The sequence below is a fragment of the Stenella coeruleoalba genome (genome assembly GCF_951394435.1).
Source record: "Stenella coeruleoalba genome assembly, chromosome: 15".
Taxonomy (NCBI): Eukaryota; Metazoa; Chordata; class Mammalia; order Artiodactyla; family Delphinidae; genus Stenella; species Stenella coeruleoalba.
This window is the reverse complement of record NC_137161.1, coordinates 2,830,475-2,850,864: the sequence shown is the minus strand read 5'-3', so window position 1 is coordinate 2,850,864 and position 20,390 is coordinate 2,830,475. Positions and strand designations below refer to the sequence as shown.

The 20,390-nt window shown below is 44.8% G+C and overlaps 1 long non-coding RNA gene across 5 annotated transcripts in view; it reads left to right on the top strand.

The window, feature by feature from the left end:
• LOC307197918 overlaps positions 1-20,390 on the top strand; it is a 590,209-nt gene that overhangs the window by 383,989 nt on the left and 185,830 nt on the right. For all 5 annotated transcript variants that reach the window (XR_013831543.1, XR_013831544.1, XR_013831545.1 and 2 more), the window contains one exon: positions 10,907-11,093. This is a non-coding gene — a long non-coding RNA (uncharacterized lncRNA). The remainder of the gene's footprint in view (positions 1-10,906; positions 11,094-20,390) is intronic.

Genomic DNA, 20,390 nt, shown 5'->3' with positions numbered 1-20,390 from the left:
GTCTCAGAATAATAAAACCAAGGTCTGTTGTATTAGCATTCCTGATCATTTAATGGATAAAACATGGGATAAATAAAAAGGCCTTTTGAGCTGAAAAACAATGGGGCACATCATTTCCATAATGATATGTGTTGTGGATATATAAACCCTCTGTTTCCCGGCACGAAGGCTGCTGCGTGGTTGAAGTGTCCTGGGTCAGAGAGTCAGATTCATGTGGCTTCTGGCCTCATCAGCCACTCAGGGGTGTGGTGCTTGAGCAGGACACTTCATCTGTCTAAACCTTGGTTTCCCATCTGTGAAGTGGGGACAATGGAATCCACTCGTCAGTGCCCTTGTGAGACTTACTCAAGTGAATGACTCCAAACCGTCCCCACACTCGCCTGCTAAACACGTGCCTCTTCCCCTGTTTGTTACGAGGAAATGTCCCTTTGCTGTACTGGGGGGAGGAAAGGAATGCAGAAGCGCCAGATGCAGAAATCCTAATATTCCAGCACAGTGGCTGCTTCTCCTTGCTTACTGATTTCTGCTTCTGGGTAAGGCTCTAAGGAAGAACTTTCCCCTTCAGAGGTCAATGCCCATCCTCACTTTTACTCAATCCTTTTCCCCCTGTTTACCACTGAAAATGTTAATTCTAGCTCTTATTCCCAAGAAGAAAGACTACGCTATTGCAGTTCCAGTGGTTTAAGTGAGCTCCCTTCTCTAACTTTGCTTGCTTTTCTGATGGTACCATGTACTTTCCTGGCTTTGATATGAATGATGGAACCATTCGCAGGGTTTGATTACAGCCGTGGGTATGTTGGTCAGTGATTCTTCTTTGCTCTGATTTCAATTGCTTTGCAGTAGCAGCAGGTGAATTGGGGGAACAGATAAGGAAAAGCAAACAAGGGTAAATAAAGGCAGGATAAAAGTACCCAGGAGAGAATAGAGGTTATTTATATGGTGCTTTTCTATTTTAGTATGCCATAAGAAAAAAAAGCTGCACTTGAAAAAATGGATTTGAAGGCTCCAACGTTTATGGCTAAACAGAAGGTATATGAAATACTATAAACTAAAAATCATGCCTTGAATGTGTTTGTCCAGTGTGTACAATGCTCTCGCAACTGTGATCTTATTTTTCCTCTAAATGATTCTCTCTGGTCAGTGTCATTAACTCTTTCATGGATGACAAATCTGAAACTTAAAGACATGAAATAATTTTCTCCACAGCCAGGTAGCAGTGCTGGCTGGAAACTAGACACTTTCACCTAAATCCAGTGTCCTTTTTAAGACCCATGGCTGCTCTCCAAATGCCAGACCAGTCATTCTCACTCTGCAAGATTTAATGACATGCCTTAGGTCGGGGGCCTGCCTTGGAGGGACACATGAGATGAAAAGGCGCATCCCTGGCTTTGGAGGAAGGAGAACACAGCTTCTCTACAATTACATATTTTCTGGCATCTCTGCAAACCTAGTCAGATCAGCTATTCCTTATTCTCGGTTCCGCAACCTTGACACTGTTCATAATTGGCTGACTTGGGGCTGGATGGCTGTTTGTTGTGCATTGTAGAATGTTTAGCAGCAGCCCCGGTCTCTGTACACGAGGTGACGGTAGTATCCCTACCCTGTTGTGACAATCAAAAATGTCTCCAGACCTCACCACCTGTCCCCTCCGGGGAAAAACAGCCCCTAGTTAGAAAACTTTGTCTTATCTCTGTTCAGAATACGACTTGTGATTACACGTTATTCCTTTTACTGTTTAATTATTTGGGTCTTTAATTTTATGAAAAATTGGGAACTTCCTTGCCATCTCTTGAGTCTTCACTCCAAGTTCAAGGGAAAAGGAAAACACAAAACTTTTGCAAAATTGGCATGCCAAAAGCAAATAACCATGATGCCATATGGGTACAGAAGTTTTACAAACACATTTCAGATTCAAATGTCCAAAAATATCTGTCTAATGATATGTAGTTTCAGAGTAAACACTTCATTTTTCTTCTAAATGAGCATTCCGTTTATAGAAATGGAAAACTAATGTATTTTTTCTGCTGCCAGAAACAATCTCCATGGTGTTCAGAGACCTTTGCTGATTACTTTTTAGCTACATGATGTTTACATTATTCAAACCAAAAACACCAAAGTGATGGGTAGAAGGATTATCTTGGATTTGATTCCTTGTCTGCCTTTAAAATCCAGTTTCACATCTAATCACAAAATAAAAGAGAGGCATCTTTATAAAATGGAGAATTGATTGTAGATCTCTTGTGCCACTAACCAAATTCCTACTGAAAGGAACAAAGGAAAACCTACAACAGCACTGAAAAGGAAAAGTCTCTCTACAGGCCACACAGTTGAGGACTTTCTGCTGGATACAGTGCACGTGGAACAATGTAAGCACAAGACCGAGGGCTGGACCGCAGCCCGGTATCTAGACACGGTGGCGCAGAGCCGTGGGCAGTGGAAAGAGGTGTGCCTGATGAAATTATGTGAGAGCCAACAGTTTATTGGGGCCTGAGCTGAAGCACAATATTGCCCGAGAAAGACAGGCCATGCCAAGGGGTGGTTCTGTGCGGGCTGCAGACATTCGAGATGAGCTGCCGGGATGGTTGGAGGTCAGCCTCCAAATTTGGAGGAGGGGAGAGCTGGGTCCTTACCTGACTCCATACTGGTCTCCAAGGAGACTGAATACATGCTCATGGACCAGGAGTGAAGACCTAACAGACAGAAAATGGGACGTGAAAAGCTGTCTCAAAGAACGTCATCAGGGCTTCCCTGGTGGCACAGTGGTTAAGAATCCGCCTGCCAATGCAGGGGACACGGGTTTGAGCCCTGGTCTGGGAAGATCCCACATGCCACAGAGCAACTAAGCCCAAGCGCCACAACTACTGAGCTTGCGCTCTAGAGCCCGCGAGCCACATGTGGCTCAACTCCCATGTGCCACAACTACTGAAGCCCGCCCACTTAGAGCCTGTGCTCCGCAACAAGTGATGCCACCGCAAGGAGAAGCCCACACACCACAACGAAGAGTAGCCCCCGCTCGCCACACCTAGAGAAAGCCCGCGTGCAGCAACAAAAGACCCAACTCAACCAAAAAAAAGAAAAAGAAGAACATCGTCAGTAAAACCAGAAAAGCAATGGTGCCCAGTTTTCTCATTGAGCTGCCTCTCAGCCTTCTGGATAATTTAGCATGAGATCAGGAAGCAGAACCCCAAGAGAATCCAGGATGAGAGTGCAAAAGTGTGGAGGAATTCAGCTATCAACACTGTCCAGGGGAAAATATCCCAGATATGCAGAGAACACCCCTTACTTACAACGTCTTAAAACATAAAGTGAATGCCCTGTGTCTAACACTGTTCTCTTAACACTGTTATGGAAATTCCAGTTCATGCAATAGTTGACTGACTGATAGATTGATTTGCCTATTCTGAAAAGCCAAGAAAAACATGGAGAAATAAGAAAGATGAGTAAGTTGGGGCTATTTACAAATGATACATACAGTGCCACAGCAGCCAGGCCTTACACACCAGACTCTGTGCTAAATGTTTTACCTCCAAATGCTAAATGTTTTACCTCTCTCTTTCAGTTGAATTCTACCCTGTGCTAGCTGTGAAAACGTACACAACTTCATTTAAACTCTCTGGGGTTGTACTTCATTGGTTTTTTTGGTATCTGTGAAGACTTACTTGGTGTCTTAGAATACACCCAGGGCACTTGAAAAGAATGTATTCACTTGTTGGGTTCATGGATCTAGTTTCCACTAGTTGTGACTGGCATGTGTCCGTGTCCTTTCCATATCCTTTCATTGTATTATCCATCATTTGTTGAAACCTGCATTGCTTTTCTCATTATCACTGCCGATTTGGCATCCTCTTGGTTTTCTGTCAATATTTTTTTTAATTCATTTTGAAGCTATGCTGTCTGGTGCACACAAGTTCAGGATTGGGTGTGTGTGTGTGTGGCAATTCTGGTGAATCATCTCATTTCTCATGATGTAATAACCTCTTCATCCCTAATAATCTCTTTTACCCCAAAGCCCCTCGTGTCAGATTCATATAGCTACCTTAGTTTTCCCTTTTGGTTAGTGTTTGTATGATGTATGTTTTTAAATTCCTTTTACTTTGAATCATTTGGGACCTTACATTTTAAATGTATCTCTTGTGAATAGCATATGGTTGGATTTTTTTTAAATGCAGTCTGAAAACTTCTTACTTTTAACTACGTAGTATAATCTGTTTTTACTTATTGTGTTTTTTAAAATATTTGAATGAGTTTATACGATCATAGTATCTTTTTTTTTTTTTTTTTTTTGCGGTACGCGGGCCTCTCACTGTTGTGGCCTCTCCCATTGCGGAGCACAGGCTCCGGACGCACAGGCTCAGCGGCCATGGCTCATGGGCCCAGCCGCTCCGCGGCATGTGGGATCTTCCCGGACCGGGGCACGAACCCGTGTCCCCTGCATCAGCAGGCGGACTTTCAACCACTGCGCCACCAGAGAAGCCCCGATCATGGTATCTTAATGACTTTTCTCCTTCCTGTGGTGTGTTTGATGAACTAGCCTTCATTCTCCTTTTTTTTTAGCCTTTCATCAGATTTGTAAGTTTTGCCTTCTATTTCTTTCCCTTTGTTGGTAACTCTTAAAAATTTAACATTAGGTATTTAACTTTCGAAGTCTAAAATTAATCAGTGTGTATATTATCCTTTCAAAGAACACAACTTTGATAATCCCCTGCTAAAATCTCCCATGTTCTTGTTATTGGCATTGAATTTCTGCCTTCTTATAAGCCACCCAAATTAGACAATTTTCCAGAATGCACTACAGGGATTTATAGAGATGAAAAATAGAGGCAGACGTTATGAGACCAAGAAGGTAAAATGAATAGGTTCAAAAATATATCTAGTAGGATTCTCAGCTATGACAATAAAGAGAATGCAGGAGAAGCAATAATCAGAGAGAGAATGCTTCAGGAATTTCCAGCGTTGAAGAACAAGAATCTACACACTCAACAGGCTCAATGAGCTCTGAACAGCATAAACAATATAAATCCCAGTTAATCTTATTGTGCTGCGACAGCAGGACACCAAAGAAAACGAGGAAATCTCAAAAGCAATCGTGGGGAAGAAATATTTAAAAAGAAATAACAATTAGTTACTAGATTTTTTTCATCACGTACAAGATAAGCTAGAAGGAAAGACAATGAAAGCTTCTGATTGCTAAATGATAAGTTTCTAGCAATCTGTACCCAGATACACTATTATTTGAGAATGAAGGTAGATAAAGAACTTCTCAGACATACAGAAACGGCAAGTTTTACATTTGCAGATTCCCACTGAAGGAATGATTGAGGGATTAGATCCTTCAGCATAATCTCCGTATTGCTATGGTTACAAATTACCTCTGACATCTCAACGCATTAAAAACTGTTTCTTTCCCTTGCTCTGATTGCAGTGGTGAGTATAAAGCCAATAATATTCATTTTTCTGCTCGCATGACACCTATTGCAGCTGGGGCTGCGCTCACAGTTCACAGAAGGGAAGCTCGAAGGAGTAATTTCCAGATATATACCCTCCGCCTTTTTACACTTGCACAAGGAGGCAGTGTATACAGGGGCTTAGTGCTGCATTTTTCTGGAATGTAAAGTAATGAGAGCGATTTTAAAAACTCATTAAGGGAATGTATACAAATTATGGCCTACAATGGAATACTACAGAGCAGCTGTCAGCAAACTCCCTGTGGCCCAAAAAGCCTACAAGACCTACCTCCTATCCCTTTAACAGAAAGTTCGCCAACCTCTGCTTTAGAGCACTAACGTGAATCGGTGTAAATACAACTAAAAAATATCAAAATTATAATGTGGCAAGGGAGAAAAAGCAAGGTTCAAAAGGATACATACAATCTGATACACTTTTAGTTACATATGAAACATAAAAAATAATACTAATACTGTATGTCATGGCGCATACACATATAACAAAATAGACAAAGAAGCGTAAGGAGGAAAGTGTCTATAAACGTCAGAACTCTGGTTACCTGTGGAGAGAGAAGGAAAAGAAATGAGCGGGTGAAGGCGGGAATGTTAGTAACCTCCTTATCAACATTTCTTGTCCTCCCAAATCTAAATGTGAGTAGAGGTTGGAACTCTAGGTCTTGGTACATTTGAGCTGCTCCACGATTTAGAATTTAAAAATTACAAAACAAAGCAGTAATGAAAGAGGATGAGAAAGCAGGCTAAGGATGGCAGTAGAATCATACAAATGTGGGAGAAAATTATATCCTGAATAATAACGACATTAATTTTTAAGAGGAGCATCATTTTCCTGCACGAATGACGCTTCAAGGTAATACCTCTAAGTGTCAAGGACGTGGGACAATGACGGCCACGGTATTCCGCGTGCTGCGTTGTATGTTGTAACAAACGTTTATCTTTGGGACCTCCGTTTCCCCGCTACCACACATTCAGACTATAAACTCTTTGTGGGCAAGACCCACATCTTTTTTATATCTTTGTATCTCCAGCACCTGTCACTGTACATGCGGATTGGCTATTTATCATACCTGTTTTGAAATAAAGGCAAGACTCTGTGTTCTCTGTGTTGCGCTTAAAATATTGATTTTGAAAACTGTCAGCTGTGCAGAAAAAAAAATATGCCAACCATCTGGTGCTTTTCATCCCCAAAGTTTAGAACTCGGGTGAACTCTCAAAACAGGCAGACTTGAGTAGAAGGATAGAAATAAGGTCTTCATTTCCCAATATGGGAGCAAGTGTTAGGAGACATTTGAATGGCAAACAGGTTAATCAGCGTATAATTGCGTCTGATAGACACTCTAGAAATCAGAAACATTCTTTACCTAGAGCTGAGTGCCACTTGAAAAGTTGACAACCTTTCCTCCCTTTGAAAACATCAAAGACAATCAAAGCATCAACTTCCAACCTGATCCTCAAGATCGAACGCCCAGCAGACGACGTGGGGATGAAGACAGCAGCCTTGCCAGCAGAAAAACTACATTACAGACCAAAATGTAAGTCACAGAGGAAACAAATCCCACTGCATCTCAGCAGCACCGTTGGCTAGGCAACTGACTGGTCCAACTCTGCGTGATCCTCAGCAGTCCTTACAGGACAGCGTCTGATGGGGGCGGGTCGGTGGCCAGGACAGTCACCTCTGTGAGGCTCGAGGGGCAGCAAAGAAACATCTCCACCTGCTTGTGCTTCCACTGAAACTCTCCTTTGGGTTAACTTTAAACTTTCCAACGAAATGCAAAGAGTAGCTGGGAGAGGTAATACTTGACTTCATATCAAACATTAACACCTCATTTGAATTAACGTTAGCAGTTACTTGGCCCAGAGCAGAGTTGAGAATAAGTGGGACTGTCAAGAAAGAATTTTATATCTCTGGGTAGAACTTGTCATCACTTTTTTTTCCCCCTAAAATCCATACAAACGTTTATTCTGCCCCTGCCTGGGGGTGGGGGAGAGGGGATTCAGGAGCTGGGGCGCTGTGGGCCTTTACAGACAGCCCCCGGAGGAGGACGGGGCTCTGGCGGGAAGACAGTGTCCAGAGGCCGACGGGCCCTGGGGCGTCCAGAAGGCAAGGCCCTGGGGTCTGATGGAGGGGCTGGCCTGGTTCCCAGAACTCCCAGGGCCTGGCGGCTGCTGGGGTGCCGGCGCTCCACTCCCAGCCCTAGCCCCGTCCCCCGGGAGGGAAGGCAGCACCAGGGCCTTGCTCCTCCGGGTGGGGGAAGCGGTGCGCTGGGGCCACCAAACGCCTCAAGGCCTCCCCGCCCTCCTCGGCCAGCTGGTCCTCCCCTCCCCCCTCCCCCTCCTTCCCCTCCCCCTCCCCCTCCTTCCCCTTCCTCGCCCCCCTTCCTCTCCCCCCTCCTCCTCCCACCCCACCCCATCCTCCTCCTCGGGGGCAGGCTCCGACGTGGACTACTCAGCCCTGGAGAAGGAGGTCGACTTTGGCTCCGACCCCATGGAGGAGTGCCTGCGTATTTTCAAGGAGTCCACCACTGTCAAGACGGAGGACAAGGGCCGCCTGGCCCGGCAGCCCCCCAAGGAGGAGAAGACTGAGGAACAGGGTCACTCGGGGCTGACCACTCTGTGTCCTGGGCAGAAGAGGAGGATCTCTCACCTCTCCAAGCAAGGCAAGGAGGCGGAGCCCACGAGCAGAGGCCCAATGCCTCCTACCTGTCCCCCAACTGCCCAGGAGGTGTGCTACCACCGGGCCCAGCAGGCACAGAGGGAGTCAGCCAGCTGGCTCCAGACTTCCCAGCCGCTGGTGAGAAGCAGTCGTCCGTGCACATCTCAGCCCCTGGAGAGAAGAGGAGGATTGCCCATGTCATCACTCTTAAGGGCGGGTTTTGGAAGGCTCTTCTGTGGATAAATGCATATTCGATTCCTGGAAACTAAGCTGTTGGACTTAGTCTTACAGTTTGGCTTTTCAATTGTTGTCTGGTAGGAAATTTTGCCGTTTCCTTTTAGAAAACAATTTGCCAATGTATTTGTAATTGACTTATTTTGAGATAATTGTGGATCCACATACAGTTGTAAGAAATAACAGAGAGATCCTGCATACCCTTTGTCTAGTTTTCCCTAATGGTAACGAGGAGAAAAACACCTCGTTCTCTACCCATCTTGGGTTCATTGGCTGGGATCCTACAAATTAGAATAATAAAAGACATAACAAAAGAAAACAAACAGAAGCTTATTAACCTGTGCGTGGCATGTACACAGGGGACTAATCGGTGGTGAGTAACTTGAAAGGGTGGTTAGAAATTGGGCTTGTACAGAATCTTAACAAAAGAACAATACGCTTGGTAAAGAAGTGGCAAGACAAAGGAAAAAGGAATTTGAGTTTCTAGGAGCAGAAAATTGTAGGAAGGTAAATATATAGAGGAACTAGTGGAAGAAAAGGTCTATACAGTAACGTTGGTCATGTACATCCCTCTGCTGCCATCTCTGGGCTAAGGGTCTAGAGTTGTCCCTGCTCATTGCCTTCTGGCCTTCCTGGTGGGGGTGAGCATCTTTACAAATTTATGTCTTGCTTTTAGGCAAATAGAAAGAGGACAGACAGCTTTTATTGTATCTGCTTCTTCTCAGTTGCCTTCGGTTCAAAATAATCCTTATGCCAAAGTGTCATATTTGGGGTGCTATATTCTGTTACCCTTCAGTAACATCTTGCAAAACTATAGTAAAATCTCACCATCAGAATGTAGTCAATATACAATGTAGTCAATATACAAAACATTTCCATCAGCACAGAATTCTCTCCTTGGTCCTTTCAAACCTTCTCTGCCCCTCCCTTCCCCAGAAACCACTAATCCCTTCTCCATTTCTAAATGCTATCATTTCAAGAACATTATATAAATGGAACTGTGGAGTCTTATATCTTTGGCATTGGCTTCTTTTCCCTGTACATAATTCCCTCCAGCTTCCTCTTAATTCTTGCGCACATCAGTATTCCGTAATACGGATGGACCACTCATTCATCCACTGAAAGACATCTCAGTTGTTTCCACTTTTTGGCTATTACACATAAAACTGTTATGAACATTCATGCACAGGATTTTGTATGAATATACATTTTCATTTTTCTGGGGAAAATGTCCAAGAGTGCAATTGATGGGGTGTGTGGTAGTTGCGTGGTCAGTTTTCTAAGAAATTACCAAATATTTTCCAGAGTGGCTGTACCATTTTACATTCCCACGAATAATATTTGTGTGTCAGTGTATTTTAAAGGATTGTAAACCTTCATGCTCATTAGCCTAGGGAATCTATCCTCAGGTGACAGCTCATAATATGGAAAACCAAAAAAAAATTGATATAGGCTACTGTTTTGACTCTGGAAATGCATCAGGCAAGTTAGATGGTTATTTTGTATTTAAGCCTAGGAGAAAACCAAGTTAAAATTATATTTATGGAAAAGTATAATTGAGTGGAAAAACACATTGGCCTGTGTTTCTCAGGCAACAATTCTTCTAATAAGCTATTTGTTTTGAACATATGGTCATATCATTAGTACCACTGTGCCTACATGCTCTCTAGGGAGAAAAGTAAATGTGGAATATTGGGTGAGAAAACCTTAACCATAAAAGGTTAATTGACTGTTGAGAAGTAGGAAACTATTAAGGCCTGGAAAATTCCTTAGACTGGTAGACTGAAGTTACGGGTCACCAAGAGGCTGTGTGTCTGTCAGGGGAAGGGCAGCGGGAGTGGGTGGGAGGAGACCAAGGCAGGAGGATGGGAGGCGGTGGAGGGACCCTCACCCTCTGCATGATGGATGCGAGGACAGCCAGGGTTGAGCATGAGCCCCCCCGTGTCCCTCAAGGTAAAGACTGAAGCAAAACAAAAACCTTCCTCAGAAATCACATTTTTCAAAAACTGCTTGAAATCGTGAGGTGGTTTTTTATATATATATATATATAAGATAAAATAGTAACCTAACTAGCTAGCATCAAGGGGGAAAGAATTTAATAACATTTCCTGTATCTTTAGGGTCTTTGGAGTGTGTTGCTGGGAAACATTCCAGAAACCCAATATACAAAGAGATCAGAAGCAGTGAACACCTGGGTCTTGTGTGATGGATCTGGGAGCCGTATCACAGAAATGTCAAGCCAATCAAATCTTAACACAGAATTCAGTCCACTGTTAAAAAATCGCAGATATGAAATGATGCCTCTGTTAGATCCATTTCCTATGGAAACAGCACCGCCAGCAGAGTCTGGTGTTCCTCAGGGGCTGCTGTTTCGGATGCTGGTAGAGGGAGTTGGGTGGCGTCCTCTAGAGCTCCCTGGGGCATGTGTCCCCAGAACCTGTAGGACGCCTGGAACCCTGTGGCCGTTTTACGGGAAGGGATGGCGACACAAAAGCAATTAAGCCCGTGGAAAGCATTCCAGAAACCATGAGAATCTGTTAAAATCTTCCCTCCCTAGGTGGAGAAGGGAAAGCTACGAGCTTGTATTTTGGAATTACATCGACCTGGAAGGAAATCTCGTTGCTGCTACACGCTGCACCGCGGGGTCTCGGGAGGTCACAAGTCACATCACCCGATGAGCTTTCATTTGCGCACCTGGAAACGACGACACTCATACCTGCTCATGGGGCCGTCCTGCGGACCAGGTAAGGTTAAAAACGTGAACCGTGTCGACTGAGGCATGTCTTAACGACATCTGTTGCTGCATTGGTGGTGGTGATGTGCTGGCTGCATTCCTCTTGTTGCTGGACTTACAATCACGTTTTCTTTAGGATTAATTTATTGGCTCAACGGGTGTTTGTTGAAAGCCCACTGGGCACCAGGCAGGGTTCTCGGAGCTGCGGACACAGTGCCCAGGTGCAAGGAGGCCAGGTTCTCAGGGAGCTTACATTCTGGGAGAGGGGAAGAAACTAAACAATGAGTCACGCAGCCCAGTCACGATAGATGCCAAGAAGAAAAATAACGTGGGACCAAGGGCTAGAGCGTGAACATGTGGGTGGAGAGGATGCCATGCTCAAGGTTGGTCAGGAAACACCTCTGTGACAAGGTGGTGTTTAAACAGAGACCTGGAAACAGCGAGGTTTCGAGGGGAATAGTCGTGACGGTGATGTGATGGCCAAGCACGCTTTACTGAGTTACTTCCTGGTGTGAGTTCTTGATGATTCCTTTTGATGCAGTGGTACCCAAGACTGATCTGGAAAGAGTTTCTGTTATATTTCGGCAGTGCGACGTGGTCTCTTTGTTTGTTTATGGCCATCAGACTGTCTCTCCAGGACGTTTGTGCCTGGCTTCTCCCCAGGGATCACTCCCATGCCCGGGTGTCTCGGGCCCCTCTGCCCACGGTGGCTCACACGCGAGCTCCATGCTACCACGGTGCCTTGTCTTCCCGTCCGTCTCCGCCAAGCGGACTGCAGGCTGCGGGGGCGGGGGACTTACCCATCTTCTTTCTCCGGTGTCTAACGTAGCATTTATTTCAGAGCAGAACCTTTTTCAGCCAAAGTCAGGGGAATCACTGAGGAAAAAGGAAAACTAAATGAGTTTGACTTTAAAAATGCATATACTGAATTTTTATGCAGTGCAGCAGCAGTGACAGAGTTTTTTCTAAGATTGTTGATCTATAGGTAAGACGGAAATCCGCCCTAACTAGTTCAGGAAAAAGGAAGGAAGGCAGGTGGTCTACAGACCGGAAACAGCCTCCAGCCAGGCCCCAGCGACGGCCTTAGAGGAATGTTGGGAAGTCTGCCTCCACCCCTGCCCTCTCCCCACAGCCCCAGGTCGCTCCTCCCTGCTTCCTTCATGAATTCTCCCTCTGCCATAGCGTCCTGCATGTGTGTGGCGTTGCCTGGCCAGGGCAGTGGCCCGAGCCGCGAAGCTCTGCGACCAGCCTCTTCAAGCCCCTCTGCTCTCACCTTCCCGGTTTTCCATTCGGGAGGCAGACTTTGGCTGGTGCAGGGTCTGGGGTCTGCCCTGGGCCACTCAGCTGCGGGCCTGGGATGGAGTCTGCAGCCCCAGATTCGCCCTTGTTCGCGTCGGGTGATTTTTTCACGTGCTTCTTCTACTAGTCAGCTCTACTAGTCAGCTGGTAGGGGCTGATGGTAAAGCAGAGGTACCCACCGTGCCTCTCAAAGGATCTAGGGTAGAGCAATGGCTCCGTCTACATTTGTTAAGTGTTGAGTTAATGTTGAATTTGGGAGAAAGGCGGTGATTAGCATGTCTTCCGTAACCACGCGCTTTTCTGAGAAATTGAAAGTATGCTTCTGTTTCCTTAACCACGGCCCATTCTGTGCCTAACTACCTCCACACCGGCATGATCCTTCTTTCCCCCTCCGGATTTCTGCAAGATAACTAACCCCAGTCAGGAGCCTCCACTTCCTAAACGGAGGAGTATTACATTTAGGACTAAAAAGTAATAACTTTCTAAACAGTCTAGGTGAAGACCAGCATCTGTGACGTCCACATCCTGAGGTGTAGTACGTTGTGTGTGTGTCCGTTCACTGAGCCTACTTTTCTTATCTATTCAATGGAGGTATTACTACTACTACTAATAGTAATAATAGGAGGATATACTTCATATGGCTCTTGTGAGGATTAGAGGAAGCATGTGTACAGAGTGCCAGCATGGTACCTAGGAAAACATTCAGCCCTCAATATGCAGGTGCTACAAGTTTTATCAACACTGTCAGCAGCAGCATCATCGTTACCATCCTCAAGAACTTCACCATCAGCCTCATCATCATCGTTGCCATGAACTTCACCATCCCCACCAGCATCAGCATCATTGTCATCATCGTCATGAACTTCACCATCCCCACCAGCATCAGCATCATCGTCATCGTTGCCATGAACTTCACCATCCCCACCAGCATCAGCCTCATCGTCGTCATCGTCATGACCTTCACCATCAGCGTCACCAGCAGCAGCAGCAGCCATGACACCAGCATGACCATCGTCCCCATCGTCACTCCCACCAGGTGGGTCATGACGATGGACAGGAGCAGGGCCATCATTTGTGGTTTTCTGATGCAGACAAAAGGACTCAACAAGCTCTATTTCTATTTTTTGAGAGGCAGTATGAGGAAAGAACAAGCAGAACACAAATCATTTGGAAAAAAGTTTGATTTATGCCTGCAGTGACATACAGTCACTTTTCAACTCTGTTCATTAGCTTGTGGAATCTCTTGAACCCTCAGCTCTTAAGACACGGTTCTGAACCCGGTGAAGGCTTCAGCTCAGCTTGGAAATGAAATGTGAAGCATGATAAAGATGAAAGACAGTTTGCAAGACGCCTGAGCCTGGAACTTGTCTGCAATTTAGCCATTCTTCATTCTGTGTGACTGGAAGCGCTGGCCCACTTACAAATGACAATCGAATAAAGAGTTTTAAACAAGCATTTTTTAGAATGTTAATTTACTGGGGGAGGAAAAAAATTGTTGTATCCTGCCAAATGATTGCAGCACCTATAAAATGGTAAGGTCATTTTTTTTGCAGAAATGTCACAGTGAGATTTTTAAAATAGATTCCTGGTGCAGTTTTAATAATGTCGAGCTTAAAGATAAGGGGGAAAAATACTTAACAATGAAAGGGAAGCGAAAATATTGATGTTTAAAGTGGATTTTAGGAGTAGCCTTTTAGTATGTCGGTGTAAAATATTACCTTGTATCCTGCGAATACTTTTATAATTGTTTTATTCGTAATTAATAGCCATCCGCTCCACAGCTCCAGGCTGTTGATCCCTGCTCTGACTCTCCTGTCGAATATCATAAAATCAGTCCCTGGAGAGGCTGGAAGGAGGGAAAGGAAATGGGGAGTGTATGAGGCCTTGCAAAGCACTCAATTAAAATCTGAGTCAGGTCTGCAGTGGACATTTCTTGGAGTGTCCATCCAAACTCTCCTGTCTTGAACTGACACCCATGATTCAAAGCCTCCAATGGTCAGGATTGTGCTAAGTAACCCAGATCCATCCATTCCTTTGTGCCTAGAATTTGTGCTGGGAAAAGAGCCAGAGAGATGGGCATAGAACATATTATTAGTACGGTGCCCAATATTTACTCCCCAGTGGAGGTCTCCAGTTGTTCAGTGTTACTTGGATTCCATAGGTATCTTGGTAACTGTCTGACAAATGACCCCTATCTAAAGAAAACGTATTAATTAGATGGCATATCATAATGAAAACAATCAATAGAGAGGTTTAATTCTCTTACTGAAGATGTATGGAAGGAGGGGGCCCCAGGGTTAGTTGAGGAACTTCCTGCAGTCTCTCTCATTCTCTTGGCCTTCACTTCAGTGTCACAGAATGGCTGCTGAAGCTCCAACATCACATCTAGAGTTTAGCCAAGAAGGCAGGAGAAATGTTTTCTCCCTGCCTCCTGCCTCTCCTAGACATGCCCAGCAGCTTTGCTCTGTGGCCAGTTCTGAATCCTCCGGCGATCTCTAGGTTCACAGAAGGCTGGGAAAGCTTTTTTTTTTTTTTTTTTTGATCTCCCTAATGGAAGGTGTGCAAGAAGGGGGTTGAGAGCAGCTGTTGGGTTAGCGGTGACAGTGTGGGCCCCTCTGCCTTGAGTGGCTTTGTGTTAGCAACTAAAGAGCCCAAATACAACGCTGTGAGCTGAGGGATGAGGGGGCCTTCAGACTGTAGGCTCACATCCCAATATTTGCTCTACCTACAGGAAGGAGGGATGCGGGGTCCAGCCTCAACCCCACCTTCCCTCTCAGACCACGTGGGCAGCTCCACGTGCTGAGTAAGATCCCGTACAACTGCGTGCAGCCACCCAGGACACGGGATCTTTACTTCAGTTCCCCATTTGGAACCATTATTCCATCCTGCCTCCTCTTCTGTCTCCCCAGAGGTCCTGGCTATCATGAATCGGACTATCACATCCATTCGTGGTTTTTAAATATATTTCCCATAAACGTAAGTGTTCGTAACAATATATAGCATCACATTTTATATGATTCTATAATATTACACAGATGCTATCATACTGCTTCTTTGATCCATCAGCTTTCTCTTTGTCTCACTCAACGTTAAATTTCTGAGATTTATCCATGTTGGCATATGTAGCTCCAGTTCATATTAGCTACTATGTTCTCTTCTACTGTGTGAATAAATCATTATTTATTTATCTCCCTACTCGTGGACTATTAAATTGTTTCTACTTTATCGTCATTACAAGCAATGCCTGAAGGTACATATGTCTTCTTGAGTTTAGGAACAAGCGCGGTTCTAGCTCTATGCCTAGGAGTGGAATTTATGAAATAAATACACTGAGGCACGAGCATCTTTTACCAGATTTCACCAGACTGTTCTCCACCTCCAGCCACACCCCCACCAGCCATGGCCAGAGGTTCTACTTCTGATGGCTGAGTGAGAAAGGGCATCTGTGTGGTTTTAATTTGCACTTTCTTAGTTACTAGTGAGTCTGAGCATCGTGTCCCATGTCTACTGCTCATTTGAGTTTCCTCTTCTATAAATTGTCTATTTTCCCATCAGTGGTTTGTTTTGTTCTTATGATTCCGTAGGACCTTGCTCCGCATACCCGGGTATTCCTCTCCCATCAGTCACGTGCTGTCTTTGTTTTGTTTAAGGTATCTTGTATTTTACAGATACTTTAAATTTAAATGTGATTAAATGTGGTATCACTTGTTTTGAGTGTGGTCTGTGCCTTTTTAGTCCAAATCAAGAAATCTGTCTCCATTCAAAATTATAAAATAGTCTGTTATAACTTACCTTAAGGGGTTTGTTTTGCTTTGTTTGAAATGGTTTCAGGGACTTCCCTGGTGGCGCAGTAGTTAAGAATCCGCCTGCCAATTCAGGGGACACAGGTTCAAGCCCTGGTCCGGGAAGATCCCACATGTCACAGAGCAACTAAGCCCATGCACCACAACCACTGAGCCTGCGCTGTAGAGCCCACGAGCCACAACTACTGAAGCCCGCACACCTAGAGCCCATGCTCCACAACAAGAGAAGCCACCGCAATGAGAAGCTCATGCACCACAATGAACAGTAGCCCCCGCTCGCCTCAACTAGAGAAAGCCCGTGCACAGCAACGAAGACCCAACACAGCCAAAACTAAATAAATTAATTAAATAAATTACAAAAAAAAAGAAATGGTTTCACTTTTTCATATTTAAGTTTACAGTCAACTTTGAATTTACGTTTGGGTATGATGGAAGGAAGGATATAATGGTCCACATTTCAGCCAGGTAGGTGAAGATGCTGGTGCCATTTGTAGAACGCCCATCCCTTCTCTCTGACTTACAGGGCACCCCGTCTCATTCCAGTGCCCCATACGTCTGGGTTCTTTCTGGGCTCCCTATTTTGTTCCAGTGGCCAGTTTGTTTGACCCTGAACTAATCCTTCATGGGTTTTGATTTTTACGTAATAAATAATCAGGCAATTTTTCCTTGACGTTGACTGTAATCATTTCAAAACAGTCTGATATTTGCGTGTGGTTTTATCATGTTAAGGATATTCCCTTTCATTCCTAATCTGCTGGTCTTTTAAAAAATCATCTTTGGATGTTGAATTATATTACCTAATTTTGTGTATCTATTGATACGACTGTTCTTTAAAAATGTGTTAGTAAGTTGAATTGCATTCATAGGTTTCTTTATATTAAAATAACAAATGGTAAATGAACACCTGTCTTATGATTTAATAGCGTGTACAAATGTGTGCATGAGTGTGTGTGTCCATGCGCATACATACAGGCATTCAGTTTGCTGACGTTTGATCCAGGATTCTGTATCTGTGCTCAAAAGTAAGAGAACATATTTCTTGTCAATGCTATAAATAATTCCATCCTTTCCTTTTGATTCTTTTGTGTTAGGAAGTTGGTTGTGGGGTGGGGGTGGTTGATCCAATCTGAAACTTTCTGTCTTTTCAAAGAGGTTATGATGTTTTGGTAGGAACACAGTGAGGTTTCCTGGGACTTTCGTCTACTCTTATTTTGGCTGTTGGTTTTCCTTTACCAGGCACGACCAGCACCAAGTTTGTGGGGGAACTGGGGTCCATCACTCCAGGTGGTGCCCACCGCAGCCCTAGTGGGCGGGCTCACCTTTACACAGGATCGAGTCTGTGGCCCTTATGCAGGGCCACTTCTGCTAAGAATGTTTGCGTGTGTTTCTGCAAATGTCCATCCAACGCTAGAACTGACCAGCAGCTTAAAGGGAGGCAGGTGTCCTCTTGAGGCTCAAGATGAAATGTACACCCTCCAAGCCGAGCAGATGGTGAATACATTGCAGACTCAGATTTTCAGGCAGGATTTTCAAATGCGTACAAAGGAAAAAAATAAACCACCAACGAAACCTATTAAAATATCCTTAGAAAGCACAGCTAAAGTCAAGTCAAAAGATCTAAAAGAAAAGATGGTCACCGTCAGCAACTCTTGTCTCGGTACCGGATAGCCTTCCGGCGATCGTAAAAGTTCTTAGCGATTCCTTAGCCTTGATCACTTGGTAGCAGGAGGCTTATTGTGGCAGTATTTTGCAAACAGTGTGTTAATTTTATTTAAAGTCCAATTCCAGGAGATACATAAGAGACATGGTGAAGTTAGGTATGCAGAAAGAAGCTCAGAGTCTGGACACTTGAATAAAAGATGTGCTCTAAAATAATAACTCTGATTTGTCTGAAGTTATTTGTTCTAAGGATAAAAATGACTCGGAAGGGTTGGAAAACATTCCAAGCTAACATCTTTTAGGCCAGCATTATTCATTTTTATGTGCATTTTGGCAGGATCTTTTTTAAAAAAATATTATTCCATTTCTGTATAATCACAGCCCATGACTACAAGCCAACTGAGAAAGTGATCAAAGGGGATTTAAGACATTTCCAGGAAAAATGAAATCTCATTGAAATCTTAGCGTTAGCACCTAACTCTACCAGCGTGTACTCTGATGAGACACGAATGCTGATCTCGTCTTGGGACTTACACCTGGTTGAATCATGGCCCCCAAAAGATATATCCACAGTGTAACCCCTGGGACCTGTGATTGTTGCCTTATTTGGAAAAGGGTTCTTTGCAGAAGTAATTCAGTTAATGCTCTCGAGGTGAGATCCTCCTGGATTATCCGAGTGGGCCCGCAATCCAGCGACAAATGTCCTTAGAGAAGACAAAAGAGGAGAAGATGTGGACACAGGGGAGGAGGGGAGGAGGCCACGTGAAGACAGAGGCAGAGACTGGAGTGATATGGCCACAGACCAAGGAACACCCGGACCCCCTAGCAGCTGGGAGTGGTAAGGAGGGATTCTTCTCTAGATCCTTCAGAAGGAGCACAGACCTGCTGATAGCTGCACTTCAGACCTCTGCCCTCCAGACCAGTGAGAGAGTACGTTCCTGTTTCTGTTGTTTGAAGCCACCAAGCTTTGGTTATTTGTTATGGCAGCCATAGGGCACTATTCCAGCTCCCACCTTGTTCCATGTTGTTACCCATGGGTGACCCGAAGCCAGGAAGAGCAGTGAGGACTTTCATTGATAGATGGTGAACAAAAGAAAAACCTACTGAAGCCTACTGTCTGAATTGTTGGGATGGCTTTAACAAGGAGACTTAGTAAGGGCATGTAGAATTATAAAAGCCAGCATGACAAAAGCACATATGCACAGGACAAGCAACCGTGAAAACCTTTGAGGGTAACCTTGAAGCAAAGGTGATGCAAATTTGTGAAAGGGTCCGCACGAAGGCCAACATGACCCCGAGGGACTTTGATATGAGTCCGGCTTCTAGAATCAGGGACACCTGCCCAGCTCTGACCCCACGTGCAGTGCCCCCCGCCCAGTCCTCATGGCCACTCTCCAAGGTGGACACATGGACGTGGGCAGAAAAGGTACCAGGATGGAAAAATGGCTTAAATCCCACTAAAACAGGATGTTAGCAGATATGAGCAATTCCTTCCAAGATCCACAAGCCACAGAACGTATTCATCTCACCTGGGGGTGCCAGAGGGAGGTTCTGAAACCTGAGACCCACACCATCCGGGTGTCAGGTCAAGGTGCGGATGCCCACTTGTCTAAATGCTGGGCGTCCTGGTGGAACCAGAGGCTTCTTCCCGCTGCTGGTGTTTTCAGAAGTGGATAGAAAACCACTCTGCCGGAGGCTGATTGCTACCCCAGGATCTGAATGACTCTAAGGGAGGAAAGTGTACATTTCCACAGGAAAGGAGAGGGTGTGTGGGGGAGGAGCACGGAACGGGGAGGGGCCTTAGCATCGGACCCCCCGGGGCTCCTGAAAACAGAACCCCATTTCCTCATTCTCATCAACAACGAAGCACTTGGATACTCACTTCATGTTTGTTAAACTGAATTCTTTTAGTAGTTTAGTGTTAGTTTTCCGACCCGATTACCCTGTAAGGATGCCAGTAAGAAACTGGTATTTTTAGCGCCCAGGGAGTAGGAATGTCAAAGCTTCAATTGGGAAACTTTGTGTAATTGGCATGATTCAGGGAAGGAGTTTTAAAACTCGTTTGACCAGTATTTTACTTGGAATATAGCTTTTGAATGGATACTGTTCATTCATGGATCAACAAACGCATAATAAGTGCTCATTGCATACCAGGCCCGGCAAACTCCACTCATTGTATGCCGGGGCGCGGGGGGCAGGGGGTGGTTATCTAGGCGATTTCTAGTTGTTAACTCACTTAATACCCGTAACAAGCCTAGGAGGTAGATCCTTGTTTCCATTTTGCAGGTGAGAAAACTGAAATGTTGAAATAATTGGGCATAATTAGAATTTATTTGAAATAAGGAAATAATTTGAAATAAAATGAAACACTGCAAGTTGGAATAATTTCCTCCAAGTATGTGGCGGTGGTGGTGCCGGGTGTGGACCAGTCCAAGCAGTCTGGCTCCAGCCAGATCCTGGGCTCCTAACCAGGTCTCCACACTCCTGGGTATGTGATGGTGAACTACAGTGTCACCAAGCCCATCCTTGTGTCACTAACAGCTCCA